The following is a 9412-nucleotide window of genomic DNA, read 5'->3' as shown; positions in this document are numbered from 1 at the left end:
AATAAAAGAGAGTGGGGTAACGAGATAGATATGGGGATATGGTTGTATGGATGGGGAGATAGAGAGGGAGAGTGGAAGAAAGGGAGGGAGATACCTATAGAGGGGAGGGAGGTACAAGAGGAGAGGCAAAAGAACAAAGAGATGAGTAAGGCAGGATGGATGGAGTGGTACGCATGAAAGGAAGGAGGAGATAAAGAGGTTAGGGGAGAGATAGAAGAGGAGGGAGTTCATAAAGGGATAGGGTTAAGAGGTAGAGAGGGAGGGAGAGAACTATAGAGGGGACATATAGATAGGTAAGAGACCTAGAGGGGTAAAGAGAGGTGAGAGACCTAGATAGTGAGAGAGGAGTGAGATAGATGGATGGGGATAGAGAGAGGTGGGTAATGAGACCTATTTGTAGAGGCAGATAGGTGGAGAGGAAGTGAGGAAGAAACCTAGATAGGGGAGAGAGAAGGTTGGATGAAGAGGTGATGTCCTAGACAATAGGTATCTCAATTTCCTCCTATTTCTTTACCATTGGCCATGGGCCCAATTTTTCTTAAGTTAGATTTTTTTTGCTATATTGGTAGAAATACAAGGAAAGATAAATAAATAAAAAATCTCAGAAGAAGCCCAAAATTCTCTTAGTCGTCGTCTATAATATATCCTCTCCTTTTCTAAAAACTAAATAATATAAACTATGAATTATTAGGCAAAATATAAAACACATCATTTTATGCAAATAGTTTGTAAAACACAAAGCATTTGTAAATAGACAATGGACAACAAATGGTATTTTGCCAATGTTTAATAATGTATAACAATGTAAAAAAACACAAGATGGATAGATAAGGGTGGAAATCTATGATGACATGGTAAGGCCAAGATCAATAGGTTCATGAAACCTAATTCATAGGCATATCAATGAAGCACAAGATGAAGTGACAAGACCAGGATCAATAGATTCATGAAACATAATTTGTAGGCAAATCGATGAAACTCACTTTCATTGATATAAAGGGAGCTACAGAAAATCTTTAAGCAGTCACTCTTCTTGAAAAAATAATGAGTGGTCACAAGCACTTTTGAACAAATATAAAACTTATTAGAAAGTTAAAGAAACTTGACAATCTAATAGTGGAGCTTTATCTCAAATTTAACTAGAACATTTGCTTGAGAAGGAATGACTGGTGTTGAAACCATCAAGTGTTTTACAACTACATAATGGAGATGAAGCAAAACAATAATTATTACTATTGAACTACCCATTCTTAATAATTGACTTGTTATCCCTCACCTTTTGATGGCGAGCCAATTATCCACCTTTACAAATGATATATTAGTGTCTTTGAAGTGTATCAATTCTTTTAGAGATATGAGTCACCTAATTAAATCAATTTAAGGCATTAAAGGTCCACAATATCTTGTTTGATATAGATAGGGATAAAGAGCGAGGTGTAGAAAAGAGTACAAAGGGGAGGAGAAAGGGAGGGACAAGTAGGGGGAAGGATAGAGAGATTTGAAGAGAGGGAGAGGGATAGAGAGATAACATGGGTGAGGGATTGAGGTAGAGAGAGGGAAATTGAGAGAGATAAATATGTAGAGAGAGTTAGTTATGAGATGAAATTATTTCCTAAAGTGTGAATTTGGAAATTTAGTACAGTTTTCATATTATGTACGACTAGTAGTAAAGAACTTGATATCCCATAACAAATATTTATTAAAAAGGTAAATAAAAAGGAAACTGACTTAGTCGCAAGTGATAAGTAAAATCACTTGAAAGAACCTAGTGGTGCTATTAAAAGCGTTATAGGTACAAATATTTGAAAAATGACATATTATGGTAAAAGGGATGAAATGAATGTGCATCCAACCATAATCATAACTAATTATATATATATATATATATATATATATATATATATATATATATATATATATATATATATATATATATATATATATATAATTTAATTAAAATATATTAAAATTTACTTAAAAATATAATTAAAATTTATTAAATAAAATATATTAAAAAATAAAAAAACATAAGAGAAATAAAATGTATTAAAAATAAAAAATATAATATAAATAAATTACAATTTAAAAAATATACATTGAAAAAAAAAATCTGAAAAAATTACTAAAAATATAATTTAAATTTTATTAAATAAATATAAAAACTAAATAAAATTTATAAATTTTTTAAAAAGAAATTGTTTGAGGAGCAAGGAGGGGAGGCGTTGTCTCGCCAGCATGCTGGTGGGCCCCACCATCTCACCTATTCATAGCATGTTTGTGACACACTTTTAAAAAAACATGAGCGGCAAAAAGATATTTAAAAAATCCTCCATTTAAAAAAAAGAAGCTTCATGACGTGAGTGTTACCGTGCATAGTTGTCCTTCCGTCAAACCCTTCTGTCAATCAGACGCGACAGATTGACTAACACGCGTGTTAGTCGCACATTTTACACCATAGATTTTGTAATTAACAGTTGTGATTGACTAACCTGTCATTAACACGTTGTACGAAAGGTCTGTTTTGGAGCCAGAATAGCTTCAGCCTTGTCAATCCCGTTAACCCTCTGTTTTCCTTTCTGTCAAATTCAATGGTGGGATGTGTCTATTCTAGCTCCAAAACAGTAATATGGATTGACTAACACGCGTGTTAGTTGTATGTTTTACATTGTCGATTTTGCAATAAACGACTGCGATTGACTAACACGTTGCTATCACGTTGTACAAAAGGTCTGTTTTGGAGCCAGAATAGCTTCGGGCTCAATGGTGAACGTGGGCCCCATCTTGCTATGAACTAATGCACAATGGTATGATAAGTTATGGTATCATAGGCACAACGTGCTATTTTATGTGGAGAATAGCCGCTTCTGTTTAATTTGTCTCTATGTAAATAAGTCAAAGTTACGATTGCTATCGAACAAGGATTCTATAAATATGAGACTCATATCATTGTAAAAGGGGAGACTTTTATAAACGAGAAACTCTACAAAAATTTTCAAAGAAACTTGTAAACATTTTGATTTTGCATTATGTATAGAAATGTTTATGAGATAATAAGGAATGCCTTTGTTCATATGTTCTAAATGCTCTTTTGAGTTATGATTGTTAATTTTTCATATGTTAAATTAGTGATTCCTTTATGTACCTATGTGAATCATCAATAATGCATGCAATTAATGTAACAAAATAGAGTCATTTCTTGGTATCTTGAGTAGAGTGTGTCAAGATAACTTATCTCCTCATATGTTGAAATTTGTTACCTTTATTTCTTCATCATTGCATATCAATATTTATTTTGTGTTTAAACCCCTTTTGTAATCATAATCAATTATGGAATCCTATTTGGTCTTCGTATGTCTTCTAGTAGGGTTTTTGTTGCCCATTCTTTTTTAGTTTTATGCTTTCTCCTTTATGTACTTTTGGGTTAAAAGTACACAAAAATCCTAAAAAACCCATCATACAAGGGAGCTACCCCTGTCAAATGCAAAGGAAGATTGTAGTTTTACCACAATCTCTCCAACTATTGGGATATTTTTCACTACACTTTGGGTGAACAGGGTGAATTTCAGAGAAACAACCACAGTGACAAATCTATTTACCGACAAGATACAAGGAATGTAATGAAGACTTTGTTCTCTCATTTATGAAGAAAAATAACTTTTTTGAAACTTTATGTCTAATTTGTTCTTCATGGTTTATATATTCTTCTTAAGTCAAGTACAATAGAGTAAATCATTTTAACCAAATCAAACTATATTTTCTATCAGGTTCTATATATCCCTTTTTATTGCCTCGAATTTCCCTTTCATTTTTATGAAATCCATAGATGGTTTCTTTGTACTCTTAGTCTAAGGTTTCTCCATTTCTCTATCTTTTCATCATTTTTCATTTTCATCTCCTTCATAATTTTTAGCGAAAAGTACTAAAAACTTGAAAATTCCATCATATAAGGGAATTTTCCCTCTCAAACATAGAAGAAAATTGCTCATTTAATAGAAATTCCTCTAATTGTTGGAAGCACCTGATAACTCAATGATGATCAATAAGTACCAAACCGGTACTGAGGGGGGGGGGTGAATTAGTACAGTCACAAAATCTTTTCCTGAACTGGTTTGACTACAAACACTGCAAATGTCTGATAGGCAGTAACACTGGTCTGAAACAGAATGCAACCGGTAAGGCTAGGAATGACTGTGACAAGCGTTAATCGGTTAATCACTTAGTTTTACACTCAACTTAATACTACATTTCCATTTCACCTTTATGCATGAATGGGTAATCTATCATCAGAAATATAATAACAGCTAGCTCAACATGTTTTACCTTCAGACACAAATCACTTAAATCTTCACATGAAAAATACTACACATGACACAGATTTTTCACATGGAAACCCAACTGGGAAAAACCACTGTGGGGATGAATACCCACAAGCTTCTTTTGAACTCTTTAGAAGTCCGCTCTGTTAGGAGCCTAGTCTGGTTAAAGACTGTTACAACAGGTTCTGCTAGGAACCGATCCTGTTAGAGATCACCCGGTTAAGGGATGGCTAAATACCTGGTTAAGGGTTAAACCTTGTTAGAGGTTACCTTGTTAGAGGATTTCAAGAACTCAATTAGTTTGAGTCACCCTGTTAAAGGATTTACAACAAGCTGATTAAAGCTACCCGGTTAAGGGATTTTCCAACTATTGAAGTGGTTAAAGATCAACAAGTATTACAATGATCTGATAATAGTACTCAATTCCTAATGCAAATCCGCTTAAGTTCCTTCCATCTGCACTCACACAATGCAGGAATCAATCCTCTTATCTCATTTGGTCTAGCAAGAATCACGTATCTCTTCACTTAGACACACACACACACACCATTTGCCAACAACCTCAGCATGAAACACGACATCGACCTTATAGGAAACAGATAGGTCAGTAGCATAAACCTTAAACCCTAAACATTTAGGTTAAGCAATTCAGGCGGTTCAATCCTGGCCATTGAACACTTTGTATTTGAATACAACGGTCTTGAATAGATCTCAAGACATTCTCCATCGCTTGTTCTTCACCGCTTTATGGAAGCGATAACCCATCACGCGTTCTCCATTGTTTACAGGGACTTCGCACATTCCTGAGGTAGATAGGATCAATCTCCTTCATGCAAGATCCTCTACACACACAAGGATGACATGGCACCGTGATCTGATCTTCATTACAATTCTAACTCATCACACAATGTCATCGGTTGAGTCACACAGGCTTGGAACACTTCGACTGGAAACCCTGAGGTTTGAGACTACCAACCGGTAGTCATGCAAAACTTCCATAAACCGGTTCTCATACGAACATGCCGGTTCACCTTTTCACATATATCGGTTCACAAGTATACCGATTCTCTCATATACCAGCTCTTAGTATCATATCGGTTCTCTTGCCAGTTGCTTCTCTTGCCAGTTGTTTACTTCCATATACTGGTTCACTCTTTAGCATATTGACATCAATGACAACATTCAATGTCATCATGTATTCACACTGTTTCACATATGCCAACAATCTCCCCCTTTGGCATTGATGGCAATATACAAAGATCTCTCTTTCTGCATCACATCTTCTCCCCATTGTTGCGGATATCTTCTCCACTTCACATCTTCTCCCCCTTTGACAACAATGCCAAAGTGGAGGGACAAGCTTTCCTGTTCCACTATGCTGCTCCCCTTGAGGAGTAGCATCCTTCAACACATCAATCCTGAAAAATATTGGACACTGCCATACCTAACTGATGTGGAGCACATATTTTCAATTCACCTCTTGAAGGGGCAACACCCCTAATTCACCTCTCAAATAGGTAAATATAGCCTTTGGTAGAGGCTTGGTGAATATGTCTGCTAACTGCTCCTTACTGGAAACATGTTCCAACACAACCTCCTTGTTCTGAACCTTCTCCCTCGAGAAATGATACTTGAGCTCAAAGTGCTTGGTTCTAGCATGCAAAACCAGATTCTTGGAAATGTTAATTGCACTTGTATTGTCACAAAATATGCTTACCGGTTCAGATCGGGAACTTTGAAACCATTCAATACATGCTTCATCAAAATAGTCTGGGTGCAGTTCATAAAAGCTGCAACATACTCCACTTCTGTTGTAGACTGAGAGATACAACTCTGCTTTTTACTCATCCATGAGACAAGTCTACCACCAAGAAAGAATGCAGCACCAATTGTGCTCTTCCGGTCATCTACATTACCAGCCCAATCAACATCTGTGAACACTTTCAGGTTGAAATCATTATTGTATGGATACCATAACCATAGTCAATAGTTCCCTTGAGATATCTAAGAATCCGCTTGACTGCTACCAAGTGGGATTCTCTATGTCTTTGCTGAAACCGAGTGGTAATACCCACTACATGTGCAATGTCCGGTCTGCTATGCACTACATAATGCAACTTACCAATCATTGATCGGTAATCCTTCTCATTTACCACCGCTGAGTCATCTTATTTTGATAGCTTACAACTAGTCACCATTGGTGTACCAATCGGTTTACTATCTTCCATGCCAAAGGTCTTCAACACCTCTTTGACATACTTGGATTGAGTAATAAAGATTCCATCTTTCATTTGTTGAATCTGTAGTCCAATGAAGAACTTAATCTCCCCTATGAGTGACATTTCAAACTCCTTTTTCATCTCATCAGCAAATTCATGACTCATCTTGTCATCACCTCCAAAGATGATGTCATCAATAAATACTTCACAGATCAGAATCTGATCTCCTTCTGATTTCAAGTAGATATTGCTATCTTCACTTGTTCTTTCAAATCCAATCTTCACAATATGGGAGTGCAAGCATTCATACCATGCTCTAGGTGCCTGCTTCAGTCCATACAAGGCTTTATGTAGCCTACACACCATGTCACTATCTTCTAATAGGGAAAACCCATCTGGTTGTTCTATGTACACCTCCTCTTCAAGTATTCCATTTAGGAATGCAAATTTTACATCCATTTGATATACCTTGAATCCTTTAAAAGCTGCATATGCAAGAAGCATACGCACTCCTTCCAATCTTGCTACTGGAGCAAAGTTTTCTCCATAGTCTTCTCCTTCTTCTTGAGCATATCCTTTACATACTAGTCTGGCTTTGTTCCTTACCACTGTGCCATCCTCATTCATCTTGTTTCTGAAAACCCATTTGGTACCAATGACATTTTTATGCTCCGGTCTGGGTACCAAAGACCATATACCATTCTTCTCTATCTAGTCAAGTTCCTCCTCCATTGCCTTGATCCATTCTTCATCTTTATGTGCCTCTTTGAATGATTTAGGCTCAAATTTAGAGATCATACAAGAATTTTCTCTGACCTTTCTTCTTGTAAGGATTCCTGCATCCTTATCTCCTATGATCTGCTTTGGATCATGATTCAGTTTGACATATCGAGGAATGCTCTTGACTGATTCCTCCTTCTTTTCTTCTTCATCCTCATCTTCATCAGCATCAACATCTACCAGTGTAGGAACACTGTTACCGGTACTTGGTTGATTAGCAACCGGTTCCCAGAAGGTTACTACCAGTTCATCTCTTGCTTACTGCTGGTTTCCTCAGGTTTTCCAGAATTTTCATCAACTCTAACATTGATACTTTGAACAATTCTTTGAGTCCTATTGTTGAAACATTTGAGAGCTTTACTCTTGGTGGAATATCCTAGGAATACTCCTTCATCACATTTTGCATCGAACTTGCTCTGTTGTTCACTTCTCTTGATATAACATTTGCTACCAAACATTCTAAAGTATCTTACCACTGGTGTCTTACCAGTCCAATACTCATAAGGAGTCTTATCCTTTCCTTTCTTGATGAGTACCCGGTTCATTGTGTATACTACAGTGCTCACCACTTCTCTCCAAAAGGTGTGAGCAATTTTTCCTTGGATCAACATAGTTCTAGCTGCTTCAACCACAATCTGGTTGTTTCTCTCTGCTATGGAGTTTGGGGGGCAGATAGTTGCCATTCTCTTCACAATATTTGTTGAATTCACCGGAAGTGAATTCCCCTCCTTGATCAGTTCTAAGGCATTTGATTCTTCTACCACTTTCCTTTTCTACCAATGCTTTGAAAGCTTTAAACTTTCCAAAAGCTTCAGACTTATCTTTCAAGAATGTGACCCACATCATTCTTGAGCAATCATTAGTTAGAATCATGAAATACTTATCTCCTTGCACACTCCTAGTTTTCATAGGACCACACAAATCAGTATGCACAAGATCAAGTAAATTGTCTACTGTGAAAGATTTACCTTTGAAAGTTGAGGAAGACATTTTCCCCAGTTGACATTCTCTACACAAAGGATTTTTCGGTTTGCTTAGCACTGACAATCCTCTGATTGCCTTGGTCTTACTAGCCTTCACAATGTTATCAAAATTTACATGGCAGAGTCTCCTATGCCATATCCAACTATCATCAAATTTAGCCATAAGACGTGTACTTACATTTGCATTCAGTGGAAATAAGTTACCTTTGGTCTGCATACCAGTGGCCATCAATTCAACATTCTTTCCTTTGATTTTGCACGCTCCTTTTTTGAATTCCAGAGTGAATCCACTGTCATTCAGCTGTGCAATACTCAATAGCTTGTGTCTGAGACCTTCCACCCAATACACATTGTCAGCACTGCTCTTTCCATTCAGAGAGATGTACCCTCTTCCTTTAACCATACATGGTGCATCATTACCAAAGCGAACCACACCATCCTCATATTCTTCCAAAGATAGAAACTTGCTCTGATCACCAGTCATATGGTGAGAACAACCACTATCAATAATCCACTCATTGGAATTATCAAAGCGAGAGACAAGAGCCTTCTTGTCTGACACATCTTTCTTTACTGCAACAAACACAATATCTTCATTCTCTTCATCTTCTGATTCCTCATCTGTGACACCTTCATCAACTGCAACAAAACAGTTTCTCCGATTTCCTCCTTTGAATTTCTTGAACCTCTCCGTTTTGTCCTTGTTGTTAGCATTAGGATAGTTTATAGCAATATGTCCTATCCGATTACAAGAAATGCATTTCAAAGGGAGCTTACCTCTGTATTTACCGGTTCCTTTAGGAAGTTTCCTGGCAAGAAGAGCTTCAAATTCCATCAGGATCTCCTCATCATCCATTTCTCTGCTCTGTCTTGGTTCACCACTGGTGCTTGCTTCTTTTCCTTTTCTGGATGGTACAATAGAAGCTCTAAAAGTTGATTTAGTCTTTTGAACACTTCCATCAAAACTATTTAGCTCATATGCTATCAACTTTGCAATGATGGAGTCTAGGGATACCTTAGTCTTCTCTATTGATCTCAACTTCTGAATAGAAGCAACCCTTATTGCATAGACCGGTAATAAGGATCTCAGAACTTTGCTTACCATAGTGTAATC

Source organism: Cryptomeria japonica, chromosome 9, assembly GCF_030272615.1.
Source record: "Cryptomeria japonica chromosome 9, Sugi_1.0, whole genome shotgun sequence".
Taxonomy (NCBI): Eukaryota; Viridiplantae; Streptophyta; class Pinopsida; order Cupressales; family Cupressaceae; genus Cryptomeria; species Cryptomeria japonica.
Note: the sequence above shows the minus strand (reverse complement) of the source record.